The sequence below is a fragment of the Aphelocoma coerulescens genome, unplaced genomic scaffold, assembly GCF_041296385.1.
Source record: "Aphelocoma coerulescens isolate FSJ_1873_10779 unplaced genomic scaffold, UR_Acoe_1.0 HiC_scaffold_182, whole genome shotgun sequence".
Taxonomy (NCBI): Eukaryota; Metazoa; Chordata; class Aves; order Passeriformes; family Corvidae; genus Aphelocoma; species Aphelocoma coerulescens.
In genome coordinates this window covers 241425-263464 of record NW_027183530.1, presented here as the reverse complement: position 1 = coordinate 263464, position 22040 = coordinate 241425, and the positions used below count along the sequence as shown (strand labels likewise).

General features: G+C 59.3%; 1 pseudogene; it reads left to right on the top strand.

Moving 5' to 3' along the window:
* Window positions 1–176: 176 nt before the first annotated feature.
* On the top strand, window positions 177–21660 carry LOC138101018 (zinc finger protein 850-like; annotated as a pseudogene).
* The last annotated feature ends 380 nt before the right edge of the window (window positions 21661–22040 follow it).

The following is a 22040-nucleotide window of genomic DNA, read 5'->3' as shown; positions in this document are numbered from 1 at the left end:
CCCACCAGGGCAGCCAGCGAAGCGCAAAAGGCGGCGGGACCCCCCTGAGAGGAAGGAGCGGGAGAAGGGCGGAGAGAAGAGGAGAAGCAGGCGGGATTAGGAAGGAGGAGGAGCGGGAGGAGGCGGGATGGAGGCGGAGGCGGGGGAGGAGGAGCGGGAGGAAGAGGAGCGAGCGAGGAAGAGGAGGAGCAGGAAGAGGAAAAGCAGCGGGGGCAGCGCGGGGTCGGCGGGCGCTGTGTCCGCCGCGGCGCCGGGAGCATCCCGCAGGTGAGCGGGGAGGGGGAGCTGGCCCCAAATGCCTCGGGGGTTGCCCCAAGCCTTGGGGTCGCCGTCCTTTTCAGCCTCGGGCAGGAAGGGGCGGGTGAGCAGCAGCTCCTCGGGGTAGGGCAGGTCCGGGGCGGCTCTGGGGGTGCGGCCCCGCTCTCGGGGGGCTTCTGGCTCAGCAGCAGCGTCGTGAGGGCGCGGCCGGAGCCCTCGGAGGTGAGCTGGGCGGGCCCCCGGGTCGGGGGGTTGAGGGGAGGGGGCTCGGGGGAGGCTTGGGAGGTGATGGGGGGGTTTCTGTGGGGATTGAGGGGTTTTGGGAGGGGTGTTTAGGTGTAACTGGGTTCCTTTTGGTGGTGACTTAAAGGGGGTGTGGGGGTTTGTGGCGATTTTAGGGGTTGGAGGAGGGGTTCTGGGGATTTGGGGGAGGGGTGTGTTTTTTGTTGTCTCCCAATGTGGCAGCGCCCATAGATTGGAATTGGTCCCTTTGTGGCAGGTCTTTATTTGTTGGTGGGGATCACTATTTGTCAGCCCTGTTAGACTTGTTAGGGTCCAATTTTGGCATCGTGTTTGGGGTTATTATTTGGCATCCTCCTTGCCTTTAATAGCTCTCTTTCTGGCATCCCCCTCTGGAATCACAATTTGGCAGCCCCCATTGACTAATTTAGATCCCTTTCTGGCAGCCCCCCCAGACTCATTATTTGGCACCCCATTGATTGTAACGGGTCCTTTTTTGGGTTTGGGGTACCTGAAGGAGCAGCCCCAGTGTGCTGGGGTGTTTGGGGGGCTTTGGGGGGGTTTGGGGTACGTGCAGGACCAGCCCCAGCGCGTTGTGGTGTCTCGGGGTGCAGACCACCTTTTTCCCCTCACGTTTCCTGCCCTTTTTCCCCTCACGTTTCCCGCCCTTTTCCCCTCACGTTTCCCGCCCTTTTTTCCCTCACGTTTCCTGCCCTTTTTCCCCTCACGTTTCCCGCCCTTTTTCCCCTCACGTTTCCCGCCCTTTTTCCCCTCACGTTTCCCGCCCTTTTTCCCCTCACGTTTCCCGCCCTTTTCCCCTCACGTTTCCCGCCCTTTTTCCCCTCACGTTTCCCTCCCTTTTTCCCCTCACGTTTCCCGCCCTTTTTCCCCTCACGTTTCCCGCCCTTTTATTCCCCTCACGTTTCCTGCACTTTTCTCCCCCTCACGTTTCCCGCCCTTTTTTCCCTCAGAAGCTCACCCCAAATCCCTCGGGGGGTCCCCAAGCAGCGTTTTCCTTTGGGGGGTGTTTGGAGCTCGCAGCTTCCAGAATGGAGCCCCAAATCTCTTTGTGGGTCCCTGGCAGGGTTTCATTTTGGCACGGGGGCGATGTTTGGATCCTTCGGGACCCCAAAGCTGAGCCGCAAATGGCCCTTTGGGGGATATTTTGGGGGCTCGGTGCCGGTGCCGGGGTGGGAGGGGGACATCGGTCTTGGGGTGCCCCGGGAGAGCGGTGGAGGGGAACGCCGGGAGCCCCGGGATGGGGTGAGGGGAGAGGGGCGATCCCGGAGCTGGGGGAGCCCCGGCAGCCCGGAGAGGGGGAGAGCCTGGATAAGGGGGGACCCCTGGGATTGCTGGAAGCCCGGAGCAGAGAAGCAGGGGAGAAGGGAGCCCTGGGAGCCCCAAAACCCCCCGGATCATCCCTGAGTGGGACCCCAGAGCTGGGGGAACCCCAGGAGCTACGGGACCCCGATGAGGGCAGGGAAAGGAGAGTCCCAGAAACCCAAAGTGGAGAGATCAGAGAGGGGCAACATGTGGGAGGTTTTTTGGGCTGAATCGTGGTGGTTTGGGGTTTTCATGGACATAAAAGCCCCGGAGACTCCCGGAGATGGACCTGGGCAGGAGGAACCCGCAGCCCAAGGCACTCAGCCCTTGTTTTTCCCCCCAAACCAGGATTTGTCATTCCCGAGGCGTGGCCGGATGGAGGAGGAGGAAAAGGCCCGGAGTTCCCCCACGAGGAGGGGCTGCAAACGCAGCCCAGAGAGATCCAAGGAGGAAAGAGCCGCCCTGGGCCAGGAAGGCGTCCGGAGATCCAGGCAGAGCTCAGAGGTGGGGGAGAAGGCTCAGGGCGGGGAGCAGCCCCACAAGTGCTTGGAGTGTGGGAAGAGCTTCAGGTGGATCTGCAAGCTGAGGAAACACCAGAGGATCCACACCGAAGACTGGCCCCACAAGTGCTTGGAGTGTGGGAAGAGGTTCGGAAAGAACTCCCAGCTGAGCCAGCACCAGAGGATCCACACTGGGGAAAAGCCCTACGAGTGTGGGGAGTGTGGGAAGGGCTTCAGGATCAGCTCCAGCCTGATTAAACACCAGAGGATCCACACTGGGGAAAAGCCCTACGAGTGTGGGGAGTGTGGGAAGGGCTTCAGGATCAGCTCCAGCCTGATTAAACACCAGAGGATCCACACTGGGGAAAAGCCCTACAAGTGTGGGGAGTGTGGGAAGAGCTTCAGCTCCAACTCCTACCTGGTCAGCCACCAGAGCATCCACACTGGGAATTGGCCCCACAAGTGTGGGGAATGTGGGAAGGGCTTCAGCTACAGCTCCCTGCTGATTAAACACCAGAGGATCCACACCGGAGAGAGGCCCTACGAGTGTGGGGAGTGTGGGACGGGCTTCAGCCAGAGCTCCCACCTGGTCAGCCACCAGAGGATCCACACTGGGGAAAAGCCCTACGAGTGTGGGGAGTGTGGGAAGGGCTTCAGGACCAGCTCCAGCCTGACTGAACACCAGAGCATCCACACCGGGGAATGGCCCTACAAGTGTGGGGAATGTGGGACGGGCTTCAGCCAGAGCTCCCACCTGGTCAGCCACCAGAGCATCCACACTGGGGAAAAGCCCTACGAGTGTGGGGAGTGTGGGAAGAGCTTCAGAGTCAGCTCCAGCCTGATTAAACACCAGAGCATCCACACCGGAGAGAGGCCCTACGAGTGTGGGGAGTGTGGGATGTCCTTCATCCGGAGCGCCCGCCTGAGGATACACCAGAGGATCCACACTGGGGAAAAACCCTACGAGTGTGGGGAGTGTGGGATGTCCTTCATCCGGAGCGCCCACCTGAGGGTACACCAGAGGATCCACACTGGGGAAAAGCCCTACGAGTGTGGGGAGTGTGGGAAGAGCTTCAGAGTCAGCTCCAGCCTGACTGAACACCAGAGGATCCACACCGGAGAGAGGCCCTACGAGTGTGGGGAGTGTGGGATGTCCTTCATCCGGAGCGCCCGCCTGAGGGTACACCAGAGGATCCACACCGGGGAACGGCCCTACAAGTGTGGGGAGTGTGGGATGTCCTTCAGGCAGAGTGCCCGCCTGAGGATACACCAGAGGATCCACACTGGGGAAAAACCCTACGAGTGTGGGGAGTGTGGGAAGAGCTTCAGGACCAGCTCCACTCTGATGCAGCACCAGAGCATCCACACTGGGGAAAAGCCCTACAAGTGCTTGGAATGTGGGATGGGCTTCAGAAACAGCTCCAAGCTGCTGGGACACCAGAGCACTCACACTGGGGAATGGCCCCACAACTGCTTGGAATGTGGGAAAGGCTTCAGCTACAAATGCCAGCTGATTAAACACCGGAGCATCCACACCAGGTAACGGCGCTACAAGTGTGGGGAGTGCGGGAAGGGCTTCAGCCGGAGCTGCCTGTCGGAACTGAAGGCGAGATGATGGTGATGAGGGTGTGGGTTCGGTTGGGCCCGGCTGGAGATGGACGGATGGAGACGTCTCTATAAGCGGGTCTTTGGAGCATGCAGTTTATTGCAGAGGGCGTGGGTACAGAGGCACTGCTTAGAGCTGCCAGCTGCAGCTCCAAGCAGGCCCAAGGTGTAGGAGAGAGAGAGATGAATCAAGAGCAAGAGGCTAAGAGCTAAGAGAGTAAAGAGCAAGAGAGATGAATTAAGAGGAGAGCTGAATTAAGAAGAGTTACTAAGAGCGTTACTAAGAGGAGAAGAGCATTACTAAGAGGAGAGGAGAGTTAAGAGAGCGAGGAGCTTGTTACAATACAATAAATCATCTTCTGTAGTGAATATTCTAATTCTCAGTAGCCAATCTAATACAAGGTACAAATCCTATAGCATTTACATACAGCCTATAAGAGTTATTACATTACCATAGAGTGTTACATTTTAACTTCTAAAAACTACTCCTTGGACCCCTTCTGCTGAGCTAGTAGGGTCTGCTCTGACCCTTGGACCTGTCTGCAAGCAGAGGGGATTGTTCAATCAAGAGGGGATTACCTTCAGCCGGCTATACCATTGTTTTCCAGTTGTTCAGTAACTAAGACTCTATATCTCAAAGATGGCCTTCATTTCGATGTCGCTCACAGTTTTCATATTCCCAAAATCTTTTGTTAGGCAATCATATTTATAAGGCTTTCCTGTTTCATCTTCCCCAACACTGCCAGCTGATGGAACACCAGGTGACCCACAGCGGGGAACGGCCCTTCGAGTGTGGGGCGTGTGGGAAGAGGTTCCAGAGCAGCTCCCTCCTCCTCAGACATGAGCGCATTGCCACGGATGAGAGGCCCTTCCGCTGCCCCGACTGCAGGAAGGGCTTCAAGCACAGCTCCACCCTCAGCAGGCACCGGCGCCTCCACAGCAGGGAGAGGCCCCAGGAGAGCCCCGAGTGCGGGAAGAGCTTCTCAGAGATCTCTCCTTTGGCCCGACACCAGCAGAGCCATCGGTAAGGGCAGCCCCGCGAGTGCCCCGAGTGCGGGAAGAGCTTCGTGCGCTGCTCCAGCTCCATCCCCCGTGGGAGGGTCGGCGCTGGATGATCCCCAGTGCCCCCCGTGGGGCAGAGCCCTGGTGACCCCCGTTCCGGGTGATCCGCGCTGGGTGGGGGGAAGGTGTTGGAGAGATTTCTTTGCCTTCTCCTTGTGCTGCTGGGATTTGGTTGGGAATAAATTCCCTCCGTGTGCCCAGGCTGGCTCTGGTGTGCCCGTGCCCGTTGAAAGGGTTCAAATCATTGTAGCTGTGCAGGTATAAGCTACAGGGTAAAAGTTAGCAAACCTTGGCCACAAGCTTAAGGCACAGGATGTAACTTGGCAAGAAACGGGGAACAACCGTCGCAGAAATGATGACCAAAGCTTGCTGAGAGCAGTCGAGAAACTGCTGAAACTGCAGCCCAGGAGAGACTGCGCGTGCCTGGGGGAGAGAGGGGCAAAGAGAAAGTGCAAAGGGGGGAAGGCTGTGGCAGCTGGGGGGGATGGGGGTGGGGAGGAATTTTTATGACCTGTTGTGGTTATGATCTGTTCCCAATAAAGCTTCCCAGTTCGGGCCGGTGCCGTTCATTGTTGGGCAGTGGGGACGGACTTGGGGGGAGCCGCGATTGGGGGGGCCGCGATTGGGGGGTGCAGATGCCTGGGAGTGATCGGGAATGGGGACCCCCGTGTGTTCCCCCCGTGTCACCCCGCTCTGGGGGGCCCTTGGGAGGCAGCTGAAGCCCACCAGGGCAGCCAGCGAAGCGCAAAAGGCGGCGGGACCCCCCTGAGAGGAAGGAGCGGGAGAAGGGCGGAGAGAAGAGGAGAAGCAGGCGGGATTAGGAAGGAGGAGGAGCGGGAGGAGGCGGGATGGAGGCGGAGGCGGGGGAGGAGGAGCGGGAGGAAGAGGAGCGAGCGAGGAAGAGGAGGAGCAGGAAGAGGAAAAGCAGCGGGGGCAGCGCGGGGTCGGCGGGCGCTGTGTCCGCCGCGGCGCCGGGAGCATCCCGCAGGTGAGCGGGGAGGGGGAGCTGGCCCCAAATGCCTCGGGGGTTGCCCCAAGCCTTGGGGTCGCCGTCCTTTTCAGCCTCGGGCAGGAAGGGGCGGGTGAGCAGCAGCTCCTCGGGGTAGGGCAGGTCCGGGGCGGCTCTGGGGGTGCGGCCCCGCTCTCGGGGGGCTTCTGGCTCAGCAGCAGCGTCGTGAGGGCGCGGCCGGAGCCCTCGGAGGTGAGCTGGGCGGGCCCCCGGGTCGGGGGGTTGAGGGGAGGGGGCTCGGGGGAGGCTTGGGAGGTGATGGGGGGGTTTCTGTGGGGATTGAGGGGTTTTGGGAGGGGTGTTTAGGTGTAACTTGGTTCCTTTTGGTGGTGACTTAAAGGGGGTGTGGGGGTTTGTGGCGATTTTAGGGGTTGGAGGAGGGGTTCTGGCGGTTTTTTGGGGGGGCGATGTTTTTTGTTGTCTCCCAGTGTGGCAGCGCCCATAGATTGGAATTGGTCCCTTTGTGGCAGGTCTTTATTTGTTGGTGGGGATCACTATTTGTCAGCCCTGTTAGACTTGTTAGGGTCCAATTTTGTCATCGTGTTTGGGGTTATTATTTGGCATCCTCCTTGCCTTTAATAGCTCTCTTTGTGGCAGCCTCCTTGCAATCACTATGTGGCAGCCCCCATTGATTTGATAAGCTCTCTTTGTGGCAGCTTGTTGAGGTCACTATTTGGCAGCCCCCATTGACTAATTTAGATCCCTTTCTGGCAGCCCCCCCAGACTCATTATTTTGCACCCCACTGATTGTAACGGGTCCTTTTTTGGGTTTGGGGTACCTGAAGGAGCAGCCCCAGTGTGCTGGGGTGTTTGGGGGGCTTTGGGGGGGTTTGGGGTACGTGCAGAACCAGCCCCAGCGCGTTGTGGTGTCTCGGGGTGCAGACCACCTTTTTCCCCTCACGTTTCCCGCCCTTTTTCCCCTCACGTTTCCCGCCCTTTTTCCCCTCACGTTTCCCGCCCTTTTATTCCCCTCACGTTTCCCGCCCTTTTATTCCCCTCACGTTCCCGCCTTTTCTCCCCCTCACGTTTCCCACCCTTTTTTCCCTCAGAAGCTCACCCCAAATCCCTCGGGGGGTCCCCAAGCAGCGTTTTCCTTTGGGGGGTGTTTGGAGCTCGCAGCTTCCAGAATGGAGCCCCAAATCTCTTTGTGGGTCCCTGGCAGGGTTTCATTTTGGCACGGGGGCGATGTTTGGATCCTTCGGGACCCCAAAGCTGAGCCGCAAATGGCCCTTTGGGGGATATTTTGGGGGCTCGGTGCCGGTGCCGGGGTGGGAGGGGGACATCGGTCTTGGGGTGCCCCGGGAGAGCGGTGGAGGGGAACGCCGGGAGCCCTGGGATGGGGTGAGGGGAGAGGGGCGATCCCGGAGCTGGGGGAGCCCCGGCAGCCCGGAGAGGGGGAGAGCCTGGATAAGGGGGGACCCCTGGGATTGCTGGAAGCCCGGAGCAGAGAAGCAGGGGAGAAGGGAGCCCTGGGAGCCCCAAAACCCCCCGGATCATCCCTGAGTGGGACCCCAGAGCTGGGGGAACCCCAGCAGCCACGGGACCCCGATGAGGGCAGGGAAAGGAGAGTCCCAGAAACCCAAAGTGGAGAGATCAGAGAGGGGCAACATGTGGGAGGTTTTTTGGGCTGAATCGTGGTGGTTTGGGGTTTTCATGGACATAAAAGCCCCGGAGACTCCCGGAGATGGACCTGGGCAGGAGGAACCCGCAGCCCAAGGCACTCAGCCCTTGTTTTTCCCCCCAAACCAGGATTTGTCATTCCCGAGGCGTGGCCGGATGGAGGAGGAGGAAAAGGCCCGGAGTTCCCCCACGAGGAGGGGCTGCAAACGCAGCCCAGAGAGATCCAAGGAGGAAAGAGCCGCCCTGGGCCAGGAAGGCGTCCGGAGATCCAGGCAGAGCTCAGAGGTGGGGGAGAAGGCTCAGGGCGGGGAGCAGCCCCACAAGTGCTTGGAGTGTGGGAAGAGCTTCAGGTGGATCTGCAAGCTGAGGAAACACCAGAGGATCCACACCGAAGACTGGCCCCACAAGTGCTTGGAGTGTGGGAAGAGGTTCGGAAAGAACTCCCAGCTGAGCCAGCACCAGAGGATCCACACTGGGGAAAAGCCCTACGAGTGTGGGGAGTGTGGGAAGGGCTTCAGGATCAGCTCCAGCCTGATTAAACACCAGAGGATCCACACTGGGGAAAAGCCCTACGAGTGTGGGGAGTGTGGGAAGGGCTTCAGGATCAGCTCCAGCCTGATTAAACACCAGAGGATCCACACTGGGGAAAAGCCCTACAAGTGTGGGGAGTGTGGGAAGAGCTTCAGCTCCAACTCCTACCTGGTCAGCCACCAGAGCATCCACACTGGGAATTGGCCCCACAAGTGTGGGGAATGTGGGAAGGGCTTCAGCTACAGCTCCCTGCTGATTAAACACCAGAGGATCCACACCGGAGAGAGGCCCTGGGAGTGTGGGGAGTGTGGGACGGGCTTCAGCCAGAGCTCCCACCTGGTCAGCCACCAGAGGATCCACACTGGGGAAAAGCCCTACGAGTGTGGGGAGTGTGGGAAGGGCTTCAGGACCAGCTCCAGCCTGACTGAACACCAGAGCATCCACACCGGGGAATGGCCCTACAAGTGTGGGGAATGTGGGACGGGCTTCAGCCAGAGCTCCCACCTGGTCAGCCACCAGAGCATCCACACTGGGGAAAAGCCCTACGAGTGTGGGGAGTGTGGGAAGAGCTTCAGAGTCAGCTCCAGCCTGATTAAACACCAGAGCATCCACACCGGAGAGAGGCCCTACGAGTGTGGGGAGTGTGGGATGTCCTTCATCCGGAGCGCCCGCCTGAGGATACACCAGAGGATCCACACTGGGGAAAAACCCTACGAGTGTGGGGAGTGTGGGATGTCCTTCATCCGGAGCGCCCACCTGAGGGTACACCAGAGGATCCACACTGGGGAAAAGCCCTACGAGTGTGGGGAGTGTGGGAAGAGCTTCAGAGTCAGCTCCAGCCTGACTGAACACCAGAGGATCCACACCGGAGAGAGGCCCTACGAGTGTGGGGAGTGTGGGATGTCCTTCATCCGGAGCGCCCGCCTGAGGGTACACCAGAGGATCCACACCGGGGAACGGCCCTACAAGTGTGGGGAGTGTGGGATGTCCTTCAGGCAGAGTGCCCGCCTGAGGATACACCAGAGGATCCACACTGGGGAAAAACCCTACGAGTGTGGGGAGTGTGGGAAGAGCTTCAGGACCAGCTCCACTCTGATGCAGCACCAGAGCATCCACACTGGGGAAAAGCCCTACAAGTGCTTGGAATGTGGGATGGGCTTCAGAAACAGCTCCAAGCTGCTGGGACACCAGAGCACTCACACTGGGGAATGGCCCCACAACTGCTTGGAATGTGGGAAAGGCTTCAGCTACAAATGCCAGCTGATTAAACACCGGAGCATCCACACCAGGTAACGGCGCTACAAGTGTGGGGAGTGCGGGAAGGGCTTCAGCCGGAGCTGCCTGTCGGAACTGAAGGCGAGATGATGGTGATGAGGGTGTGGGTTCGGTTGGGCCCGGCTGGAGATGGACGGATGGAGACGTCTCTATAAGCGGGTCTTTGGAGCATGCAGTTTATTGCAGAGGGCGTGGGTACAGAGGCACTGCTTAGAGCTGCCAGCTGCAGCTCCAAGCAGGCCCAAGGTGTAGGAGAGAGAGAGATGAATCAAGAGCAAGAGGCTAAGAGCTAAGAGAGTAAAGAGCAAGAGAGATGAATTAAGAGGAGAGCTGAATTAAGAAGAGTTACTAAGAGCGTTACTAAGAGGAGAAGAGCATTACTAAGAGGAGAGGAGAGTTAAGAGAGCGAGGAGCTTGTTACAATACAATAAATCATCTTCTGTAGTGAATATTCTAATTCTCAGTAGCCAATCTAATACAAGGTACAAATCCTATAGCATTTACATACAGCCTATAAGAGTTATTACATTACCATAGAGTGTTACATTTTAACTTCTAAAAACTACTCCTTGGACCCCTTCTGCTGAGCTAGTAGGGTCTGCTCTGACCCTTGGACCTGTCTGCAAGCAGAGGGGATTGTTCAATCAAGAGGGGATTACCTTCAGCCGGCTATACCATTGTTTTCCAGTTGTTCAGTAACTAAGACTCTATATCTCAAAGATGGCCTTCATTTCGATGTCGCTCACAGTTTTCATATTCCCAAAATCTTTTGTTAGGCAATCATATTTATAAGGCTTTCCTGTTTCATCTTCCCCAACACTGCCAGCTGATGGAACACCAGGTGACCCACAGCGGGGAACGGCCCTTCGAGTGTGGGGCGTGTGGGAAGAGGTTCCAGAGCAGCTCCCTCCTCCTCAGACATGAGCGCATTGCCACGGATGAGAGGCCCTTCCGCTGCCCCGACTGCAGGAAGGGCTTCAAGCACAGCTCCACCCTCAGCAGGCACCGGCGCCTCCACAGCAGGGAGAGGCCCCAGGAGAGCCCCGAGTGCGGGAAGAGCTTCTCAGAGATCTCTCCTTTGGCCCGACACCAGCAGAGCCATCGGTAAGGGCAGCCCCGCGAGTGCCCCGAGTGCGGGAAGAGCTTCGTGCGCTGCTCCAGCTCCATCCCCCGTGGGAGGGTCGGCGCTGGATGATCCCCAGTGCCCCCCGTGGGGCAGAGCCCTGGTGACCCCCGTTCCGGGTGATCCGCGCTGGGTGGGGGGAAGGTGTTGGAGAGATTTCTTTGCCTTCTCCTTGTGCTGCTGGGATTTGGTTGGGAATAAATTCCCTCCGTGTGCCCAGGCTGGCTCTGGTGTGCCCGTGCCCGTTGAAAGGGTTCAAATCATTGTAGCTGTGCAGGTATAAGATACCGGGTAAAAGTTAGCAAACCTTGGCCACAAGCTTAAGGCACAGGATGTAACTTGGCAAGAAACGGGGAACAACCGTCGCAGAAATGATGACCAAAGCTTGCTGAGAGCAGTCGAGAAACTGCTGAAACTGCAGCCCAGGAGAGACTGCGCGTGCCTGGGGGAGAGAGGGGCAAAGAGAAAGTGCAAAGGGGGGAAGGCTGTGGCAGCTGGGGGGGGATGGGGGTGGGGAGGAATTTTTATGACCTGTTGTGGTTATGATCTGTTCCCAATAAAGCTTCCCAGTTCGGGCCGGTGCCGTTCATTGTTGGGCAGTGGGGACGGACTTGGGGGGAGCCGCGATTGGGGGGGCCGCGATTGGGGGGTGCAGATGCCTGGGAGTGATCGGGAATGGGGACCCCCGTGTGTTCCCCCCGTGTCACCCCGCTCTGGGGGGCCCTTGGGAGGCAGCTGAAGCCCACCAGGGCAGCCAGCGAAGCGCAAAAGGCGGCGGGACCCCCCTGAGAGGAAGGAGCGGGAGAAGGGCGGAGAGAAGAGGAGAAGCAGGCGGGATTAGGAAGGAGGAGGAGCGGGAGGAGGCGGGATGGAGGCGGAGGCGGGGGAGGAGGAGCGGGAGGAAGAGGAGCGAGCGAGGAAGAGGAGGAGCAGGAAGAGGAAAAGCAGCGGGGGCAGCGCGGGGTCGGCGGGCGCTGTGTCCGCCGCGGCGCCGGGAGCATCCCGCAGGTGAGCGGGGAGGGGGAGCTGGCCCCAAATGCCTCGGGGGTTGCCCCAAGCCTTGGGGTCGCCGTCCTTTTCAGCCTCGGGCAGGAAGGGGCGGGTGAGCAGCAGCTCCTCGGGGTAGGGCAGGTCCGGGGCGGCTCTGGGGGTGCGGCCCCGCTCTCGGGGGGCTTCTGGCTCAGCAGCAGCGTCGTGAGGGCGCGGCCGGAGCCCTCGGAGGTGAGCTGGGCGGGCCCCCGGGTCGGGGGGTTGAGGGGAGGGGGCTCGGGGGAGGCTTGGGAGGTGATGGGGGGGTTTCTGTGGGGATTGAGGGGTTTTGGGAGGGGTGTTTAGGTGTAACTTGGTTCCTTTTGGTGGTGACTTAAAGGGGGTGTGGGGGTTTGTGGCGATTTTAGGGGTTGGAGGAGGGGTTCTGGCGGTTTTTTGGGGGGGCGATGTTTTTTGTTGTCTCCCAGTGTGGCAGCGCCCATAGATTGGAATTGGTCCCTTTGTGGCAGGTCTTTATTTGTTGGTGGGGATCACTATTTGTCAGCCCTGTTAGACTTGTTAGGGTCCAATTTTGTCATCGTGTTTGGGGTTATTATTTGGCATCCTCCTTGCCTTTAATAGCTCTCTTTGTGGCAGCCTCCTTGCAATCACTATGTGGCAGCCCCCATTGATTTGATAAGCTCTCTTTGTGGCAGCTTGTTGAGGTCACTATTTGGCAGCCCCCATTGACTAATTTAGATCCCTTTCTGGCAGCCCCCCCAGACTCATTATTTTGCACCCCACTGATTGTAACGGGTCCTTTTTTGGGTTTGGGGTACCTGAAGGAGCAGCCCCAGTGTGCTGGGGTGTTTGGGGGGCTTTGGGGGGGTTTGGGGTACGTGCAGAACCAGCCCCAGCGCGTTGTGGTGTCTCGGGGTGCAGACCACCTTTTTCCCCTCACGTTTCCCGCCCTTTTTCCCCTCACGTTTCCCGCCCTTTTTCCCCTCACGTTTCCCGCCCTTTTATTCCCCTCACGTTTCCCGCCCTTTTATTCCCCTCACGTTCCCGCCTTTTCTCCCCCTCACGTTTCCCACCCTTTTTTCCCTCAGAAGCTCACCCCAAATCCCTCGGGGGGTCCCCAAGCAGCGTTTTCCTTTGGGGGGTGTTTGGAGCTCGCAGCTTCCAGAATGGAGCCCCAAATCTCTTTGTGGGTCCCTGGCAGGGTTTCATTTTGGCACGGGGGCGATGTTTGGATCCTTCGGGACCCCAAAGCTGAGCCGCAAATGGCCCTTTGGGGGATATTTTGGGGGCTCGGTGCCGGTGCCGGGGTGGGAGGGGGACATCGGTCTTGGGGTGCCCCGGGAGAGCGGTGGAGGGGAACGCCGGGAGCCCCAGGATGGGGTGAGGGGAGAGGGGCGATCCCGGAGCTGGGGGAGCCCCGGCAGCCCGGAGAGGGGGAGAGCCTGGATAAGGGGGGAGCCCTGGGATTGCTGGAAGCCCGGAGCAGAGAAGCAGGGGAGAAGGGAGCCCTGGGAGCCCCAAAACCCCCCGGATCATCCCTGAGTGGGACCCCAGAGCTGGGGGAACCCCAGCAGCCACGGGACCCCGATGAGGGCAGGGAAAGGAGAGTCCCAGAAACCCAAAGTGGAGAGATCAGAGAGGGGCAACTGGTGGGAGGGTTTTTGGGCTGAATCGTGGTGGTTTGGGGTTTTTCATGGACATAAAAGCCCCGGAGACTCCCGGAGATGGACCTGGGCAGGAGGAACCCGCAGCCCAAGGCACTCAGCCCTTGTTTTTCCCCCCAGACCAGGATTTGTCATTCCCGAGGCGTGGCCGGATGGAGGAGGAGGAAAAGGCCCGGAGTTCCCCCACGAGGAGGGGCTGCAAATGCAGCCCAGAGAGATCCAAGGAGGAAAGAGCCGCCCTGGGCCAGGAAGGCGTCCGGAGATCCAGGCAGAGCTCAGAGGTGGGGGAGAAGGCTCAGGGCGGGGAGCAGCCCCACAAGTGCTTGGAGTGTGGGAAGGGCTTCAGGTGGATCTGCAAGCTGAGGAAACACCAGAGGATCCACACGGAAGACTGGCCCCACAAGTGCTTGGAGTGTGGGAAGGGCTTCAGAAAAAACTCCGAGCTGATTAAACACCAGAGGATCCACACTGGGGAAAAGCCCTACAAGTGTGGGGAATGTGGGAAGGGCTTCAGAGTCAGCTCCAGCCTGATTAAACACCAGAGGATCCACACTGGGGAATGGCCCTACAAGTGTGGGGAGTGTGGGACGGGCTTCAGCTCCAGCTCCCAGCTGGTCAGCCACCAGAGGATCCACACTGGGGAAAAGCCCTACGAGTGTGGGGAGTGTGGGAAGAGCTTCACCTACAGCTTCAGCCTGACTGAACACCAGAGGATCCACACCGGAGAGAGGCCCTACGAGTGTGGGGAGTGTGGGATGTCCTTCATCCGGAGCACCCGCCTGAGGATACACCAGAGGATCCACACCGGGGAACGGCCCTACAAGTGTGGGGAGTGTGGGATGTCCTTCAGGCAGAGTGCCTGCCTGAGGATACACCAGAGAATCCACACTGGGGAAAAACCCTACGAGTGTGGGGAGTGTGGGATGTCCTTCATCCGGAGCGCCCGCCTGAGGATACACCAGAGAATCCACACTGGGGAAAAGCCCTACGAGTGTGGGGAGTGTGGGAAGAGCTTCAGGACCAGCTTCACTCTGATGCAGCACCAGAGCATCCACACTGGGGAAAAGCCCTACAAGTGCTTGGAATGTGGGATGGGCTTCAGAAACAGCTCCAAGCTGCTGGGACACCAGAGCACTCACACTGGGGAATGGCCCCACAACTGCTTGGAATGTGGGAAAGGCTTCAGCTACAAATGCCAGCTGATTAAACACCGGAGCATCCACACCAGGTAACGGCGCTACAAGTGTGGGGAGTGCGGGAAGGGCTTCAGCCGGAGCTGCCAGCTGATGGAACACCAGGTGACCCACAGCGGGGAACGGCCCTTCGAGTGTGGGGCGTGTGGGAAGAGGTTCCAGAGCAGCTCCCTCCTCCTCAGACATGAGCGCATTGCCACGGATGAGAGGCCCTTCCGCTGCCCCGACTGCAGGAAGGGCTTCAAGCACAGCTCCACCCTCAGCAGGCACCGGCGCCTCCACAGCAGGGAGAGGCCCCAGGAGAGCCCCGAGTGCGGGAAGAGCTTCTCAGAGATCTCTCCTTTGGCCCGACACCAGCAGAGCCATCGGTAAGGGCAGCCCCGCGAGTGCCCCGAGTGCGGGAAGAGCTTCGTGCGCTGCTCCAGCTCCATCCCCCGTGGGAGGGTCGGCGCTGGATGATCCCCAGTGCCCCCCGTGGGGCAGAGCCCTGGTGACCCCCGTTCCGGGTGATCCGCGCTGGGTGGGGGGAAGGTGTTGGAGAGATTTCTTTGCCTTCTCCTTGTGCTGCTGGGATTTGGTTGGGAATAAATTCCCTCCGTGGGCCCAGGCTGGCTCTGGTGTGCCCGTGCCAGTTGAAAGGGTTCGAATCATTGTAGCTGTGCAGGTATAAGCTACAGGGTAAAAGTTAGCAAGTATTGGCCACAAGCTTAAGGCACAGGATGTAACTTGGCAAGAAACGGGGAACAACCGTCGCAGAAATGATGACCAAAGCTTGCTGAGAGCAGTCGAGAAACTGCTGAAACTGCAGCCCAGGAGAGACTGCGCGTGCCTGGGGGAGAGAGGGGCAAAGAGAAAGTGCAAAGGGGGGAAGGCTGTGGCAGCTGGGGGGGGATGGGGGTGGGGAGGAATTTTTATGACCTGTTGTGGTTATGATCTGTTCCCAATAAAGCTTCCCAGTTCGGGCCGGTGCCGTTCATTGTTGGGCAGTGGGGACGGACTTGGGGGGGCCGCGATTGGGGGGTGCAGATGCCTCGGAGTGATCGGGAATGGGGACCCCCGTGTGTTCCCCCCGTGTCACCCCGCTCTGGGGGGCCCTTGGGAGGCAGCTGAAGCCCACCAGGGCAGCCAGCGAAGCGCAAAAGGCGGCGGGACCCCCCTGAGAGGAAGGAGCGGGAGAAGGGCGGAGAGAAGAGGAGAAGCAGGCGGGATTAGGAAGGAGGAGGAGCCGGGAGGAGGCGGGATGGAGGCGGAGGCGGGGGAGGAGGAGCGGGAGGAAGAGGAGCGAGCGAGGAAGAGGAGGAGCAGGAAGAGGAAAAGCAGCGGGGGCAGCGCGGGGTCGGCGGGCGCTGTGTCCGCCGCGGCGCCGGGAGCATCCCGCAGGTGAGCGGGGAGGGGGAGCTGGCCCCAAATGCCTCGGGGGTTGCCCCAAGCCTTGGGGTCGCCGTCCTTTTCAGCCTCGGGCAGGAAGGGGCGGGTGAGCAGCAGCTCCTCGGGGTAGGGCAGGTCCGGGGCGGCTCTGGGGGTGCGGCCCCGCTCTCGGGGGGCTTCTGGCTCAGCAGCAGCGTCGTGAGGGCGCGGCCGGAGCCCTCGGAGGTGAGCTGGGCGGGCCCCCGGGTCGGGGGGTTGAGGGGAGGGGGCTCGGGGGAGGCTTGGGAGGTGATGGGGGGGTTTCTGTGGGGATTGAGGGGTTTTGGGAGGGGTGTTTAGGTGTAACTGGGTTCCTTTTGGTGGTGACTTAAAGGGGGTGTGGGGGTTTGTGGCGATTTTAGGGGTTGGAGGAGGGGTTCTGGGGGTTTGGGGGAGGGGTGTGGTTTTTTGTTGTCTCCCAATGTGGCAGCGCCCATAGATTGGAATTGGTCCCTTTCTGGCAGGTCTTTTTTTGGGTGGGTCACTATTTGGCAGCCCTCTTTGATTTAACATGCAGCCTGGATGGGCAATCAGGTTTTGGAGGAACTTGGGAATTAAAAAATGATGGATCATCTTTGGAAGGAGGGTCAGGTCTCTCAGGAGGTATTTAAAAGGGCTGCTAGAGCATGTAGGAAAAGAATTTGGGAGGCCAAAGCTCAGCTTGAACTTAAGATGGCGACTTCTGTAAAGGATAATAAGAAATGTTTTGAGAAATATATTAATGCTAAAAGGAATGGTAAGAGCACGCTTTGTTCTTTTTTGGATGAGGGAGGGAACTTTGTATCTGCAGATGAAGAGAAGGCAGAAGTGCTTAATGCCCTCTTTGCCTCGTGTTATCCAGGAGGAGGCAGGCAGAGAACTGCTGGGATGCTTGGATCTCCATAAATCTATGGGACCGGATGAGATCCATGCCAGGGTGATGAGGGAGCTGGCAGATGAGCTTGCAAAGCCACTCTGCATCATTTCCCACCAGTCCTGGCTCACTGGGGAGGTTCCAGCTGACTGGAAGCTGGCCAGTGTGGTGCCCATGTACAGAAAGGGTGGGAAGGAGGAACCTGGTAACTATAGGCCGGTCAGCCTGGCCTCAGTAGCCGGTAAGGTCATGGATCAGCTTGTACTGAGTGTCATCACACAGAATTTCCAGGACGGCCAGGGTGTCAGAGCCAGCCCGCGTGGGTTTAGGAGGGGTAGGTCGTGTTTGACCAACCTGATCTCCTTTTATGACCAGGTGAGCTGCCTGGTAGACGCAGGAAGGGCTGTGGATGTTGTCTATTTGGGCTTCAGCCAGGCCTTTGGCACTGTCTCCCACAGCATACTCCTGGAAAAGCCGACAGCACGTGGCTTGGCCAGGAGCACTCTGCTGGGTCAAGAAGCGGCTGGATGGGCGGGCCCAGAGAGTGCTGGTGAACGGAGCTGCATCCAGCTGGTGACCAGTGACCAGTGGTGTCCCTCAGGGGTCTGTGCTGGGGCCAGTTCTGTTCAGTATTTTTATTGACGACACGGATGAGGGAATGGAGTCCTTCATTAGTAAGTTTGCAGAGGACACTAAGCTGGGAGCACGTGTCAATCTGTTGGGAGGAAGGAGGGCTCTGCAGAGAGACTTGGAACGGTTGGCTAGATGGGCAGAGTCCAACAAGACGAAGTTGAATAAGCCCAAGTGCCGGGTACTGCATTTTGGCCACAAGAATCCCCTGCAGCGTTACAGGCTGGGGACGGTGTGGCTGGACAGTGCCCAGGCGGAAAGGGACCTGGGGGTGCTGGTCGATAGCCGGCTGAACATGAGCCAGCAGTGTGCCTTGGTGGCCAAGAAGGCCAATGGCATCCTGGCCTGTATCAGGAGCAGTGTGGCCAGCAGAAGCAGGGAGGGCATTCTTCCCCTGTACTGGGCGCTGGTGAGGCCGCACATCGAGTGCTGTGTCCAGTTCTGGGCCCCTCAGTTCAGGAAGGACATTGAGGTGCTTGGAGGCGTTCAGAGAGCGGCAACGAGGCTGGTGAAGGGCTTGGAACACAAGCCCTGTGAGGAACGCCTGAGGGAGCTGGGGCTGTTTAGCCTGGAGAAAAGGAGAGTCAGAGGTGACCTTATCGCTCTCTCCAACTCCCTGAAAGGAGGCTGTAGTCAGGTGGGGCTTGAGCTTTTTCACCAGGCAGCAGCTGACAGAACGAGAGGGCACAGTCTCAAGCTTCGTCTAGGGAAATATAGGTTGGATATTAGGAAAAGGTTTTTTACAGAAAGGGTGATAAAAGTGCTGGAATGGACTGCCTGGGGAGGTGGTGGAATCAGCATCCCTGGATGTGTTTAAAAAAAGGCTGGATATGGCACTTGGTGCCATGATCTAGTTGAGGTGCTAGGGCACGGGTTGGACTCGATGATCTTGAAGGTTTCTTCCAACGCAGACATTCTGTGAATTCTGTGAATTCTGTGAATTCTGTGAATTCTGTGATTTGATTGGGTCCTTTTCTGGCATCCCGACTGGGGTCACTCGGTGGCAGCCCCCGTTGACTGGAAGAGATCCCTTTTTGCCAGCCCTCGGGCATTCACTATTTGGCAGCTCTACTGACTTGAATAGATCCCTTTCTGGCAGCCCCCCCAGACTCATTATTTGGCACCCCACTGATTGTAACGGGTCCTGTTTTGGGTTTGGGGTACCTGAAGGAGCAGCCCCAGTGTGCTGGGGTGTTTGGGGGGCTTTGGGGGGGTTTGGGGTACGTGCAGGACCAGCCCCAGCGCGTTGTGGTGTCTCGGGGTGCAGACCACCTTTTTCCCCTCACGTTTCCCGCCCTTTTTCCCCTCACGTTTCCCGCCCTTTTTCCCCTCACGTTTCCCGCCCTTTTTCCCCTCACGTTTCCCGCCCTTTTCCCCTCACGTTTCCTGCCCTTTTTCCCCTCACATTTCCCACCCTTTTCCCCTCACATTTCCCACCCTTTTTCCCCTCACGTTTCCCGCCCTTTTTCCCCTCACGTTTCCCGCCCTTTTATTCCCCTCACGTTCCCGCCTTTTCTCCCCCCCACGTTTCCCACCCTTTTTTCCCTCAGAAGCTCACCCCAAATCCCTCGGGGGGTCCCCAAGCAGCGTTTTCCTTTGGGGGGTGTTTGGAGCTCGCAGCTTCCAGAATGGAGCCCCAAATCTCTTTGTGGGTCCCTGGCAGGGTTTCATTTTGGCACGGGGGCGATGTTTGGATCCTTCGGGACCCCAAAGCTGAGCCGCAAATGGCCCTTTGGGGGATATTTTGGGGGCTCGGTGCCGGGGTGGGAGGGGGACATCGGTCTTGGGGTGCCCCGGGAGAGCGGTGGAGGGGAACGCCGGGAGCCCCGGGATGGGGTGAGGGGAGAGGGGCGATCCCGGAGCTGGGGGAGCCCCGGCAGCCCGGAGAGGGGGAGAGCCTGGATAAGGGGGGACCCCTGGGATTGCTGGAAGCCCGGAGCAGAGAAGCAGGGGAGAAGGGAGCCCTGGGAGCCCCAAAACCCCCCGGATCATCCCTGAGTGGGACCCCAGAGCTGGGGGAACCCCAGGAGCCACGGGACCCCGATGAGGGCAGGGAAAGGAGAGTCCCAGAAACCCAAAGTGGAGAGATCAGAGAGGGGCAACATGTGGGAGGTTTTTTTGGGCTGAATCGTGGTGGTTTGGGGTTTTCATGGACATAAAAGCCCCGGAGACTCCCGGAGATGGACCTGGGCAGGAGGAACCCGCAGCCCAAGGCACTCAGCCCTTGTTTTTCCCCCCAAAGCAGGATTTGTCATTCCCGAGGCGTGGCCGGATGGAGGAGGAGGAAAAGGCCCGGAGTTCCCCCACGAGGAGGGGCTGCAAACGCAGCCCAGAGAGATCCAAGGAGGAAAGAGCCGCCCTGGGCCAGGAAGGCGTCCGGAGATCCAGGCAGAGCTCAGAGGTGGGGGAGAAGGCTCAGGGCGGGGAGCAGCCCCACAAGTGCTTGGAGTGTGGGAAGAGCTTCAGGTGGATCTGCAAGCTGAGGAAACACCAGAGGATCCACACGGAAGACTGGCCCCACAAGTGCTTGGAGTGTGGGAAGGGCTTCAAAAACAACTCCCAGCTGAGCCAGCACCAGAGGATCCACACTGGGGAAAAGCCCTACAAGTGTGGGGAGTGTGGGAAGAGCTTCAGCTCCAGCTCCTACCTGGTCAGCCACCAGAGCATCCACACTGGGAATTGGCCCCACAAGTGTGGGGAGTGTGGGAAGGGCTTCAGGATCAGCTCCCTGCTGATTAAACACCAGAGGATCCACACTGGGGAAAAGCCCTTCAAGTGTGGGGAGTGTGGGAAGAGCTTCAGCTCCAGCTCCAACCTCGTCAGCCACCAGAGGATCCACACCGGGGAATGGCCCTACCAGTGTGGGGAGTGTGGGACGGGCTTCAGCCAGAGCTCCCACCTGGTCAGCCACCAGAGGATCCACACTGGGGAAAAGCCCTACGAGTGTGGGGAGTGTGGGAAGAGCTTCAGAGTCAGCTCCAGCCTGATTAAACACCAGAGCATCCACACCGGAGAGAGGCCCTACGAGTGTGGGGAGTGTGGGAAGAGCTTCAGAGACAGCTTCGTCCTGACTGAACACCAGAGGATCCACACTGGAGAGAGGCCCTACGAGTGTGGGGAGTGTGGGATGTCCTTCGGCCACAGCTCCGACCTGAGGATACACCAGAGGATCCACACCGGGGAAAAGCCCTACGAGTGTGGGGAGTGTGGGAAGAGCTTCAGGGCCAGCTCCACTCTGATGCAGCACCAGAGGATCCACACTGGGGAACGGCCCTGGGAGTGTGGGGAGTGTGGGAAGAGCTTCAGGACCAGCTCCTCTCTAAAGGAACACCAGAGCATCCACACTGGGGAAAAGCCCTACAAGTGCTTGGAATGTGGGATGGGCTTCAGAAACAGCTCCAAGCTGCTGGGACACCAGAGCACTCACACTGGGGAATGGCCCCACAACTGCTTGGAATGTGGGAAAGGCTTCAGCTACAAATGCCAGCTGATTAAACACCGGAGCATCCACACCAGGTAACGGCGCTACAAGTGTGGGGAGTGCGGGAAGGGCTTCAGCCGGAGCTGCCAGCTGATGGAACACCAGGTGACCCACAGCGGGGAACGGCCCTTCGAGTGTGGGGCGTGTGGGAAGAGGTTCCAGAGCAGCTCCCTCCTCCTCAGACATGAGCGCATTGCCACGGATGAGAGGCCCTTCCGCTGCCCCGACTGCAGGAAGGGCTTCAAGCACAGCTCCACCCTCAGCAGGCACCGGCGCCTCCACAGCAGGGAGAGGCCCCAGGAGAGCCCCGAGTGCGGGAAGAGCTTCTCAGAGATCTCTCCTTTGGCCCGACACCAGCAGAGCCATCGGTAAGGGCAGCCCCGCGAGTGCCCCGAGTGCGGGAAGAGCTTCGTGCGCTGCTCCAGCTCCATCCCCCGTGGGAGGGTCGGCGCTGGATGATCCCCAGTGCCCCCCGTGGGGCAGAGCCCTGGTGACCCCCGTTCCGGGTGATCCGCGCTGGGTGGGGGGAAGGTGTTGGAGAGATTTCTTTGCCTTCTCCTTGTGCTGCTGGGATTTGGTTGGGAATAAATTCCCTCCGTGGGCCCTGGCTGGCTCTGGTGTGCCCGTGCCCGTTGAAAGGGTTCAAATCATTGTAGCTGTGCAGGTATAAGATACCGGGTAAAAGTTAGCAAGTATTGGCCACAAGCTTAAGGCACAGGATGTAACTTGGCAAGAAACGGGGAACAACCGTCGCAGAAATGATGACCAAAGCTTGCTGAGAGCAGTCGAGAAACTGCTGAAACTGCAGCCCAGGAGAGACTGCGCGTGCCTGGGGGAGAGAGGGGCAAAGAGAAAGTGCAAAGGGGGGAAGGCTGTGGCAGCTGGGGGGGATGGGGGTGGGGAGGAATTTTTATGACCTGTTGTGGTTATGATCTGTTCCCAATAAAGCTTCCCAGTTCGGCCCGGTGCCGTTCATTGTTGGGCAGTGGGGAAGGACTTGGGGGGAGCCGCGATTGGGGGGGCCGCGATTGGGGGGTGCAGATGCCTTGGAGTGATCGGGAATGGGGACCCCCGTGTGTTCCCCCCGTGTCACCCCGCTCTGGGGGGCCCTTGGGAGGCAGCTGAAGCCCACCAGGGCAGCCAGCGAAGCGCAAAAGGCGGCGGGACCGCCCTGAGAGGAAGGAGCGGGAGAAGGGCGGAGAGAAGAGGAGAAGCAGGCGGGATTAGGAAGGAGGAGGAGCGGGAGGAGGCGGGATGGAGGCGGAGGCGGGGGAGG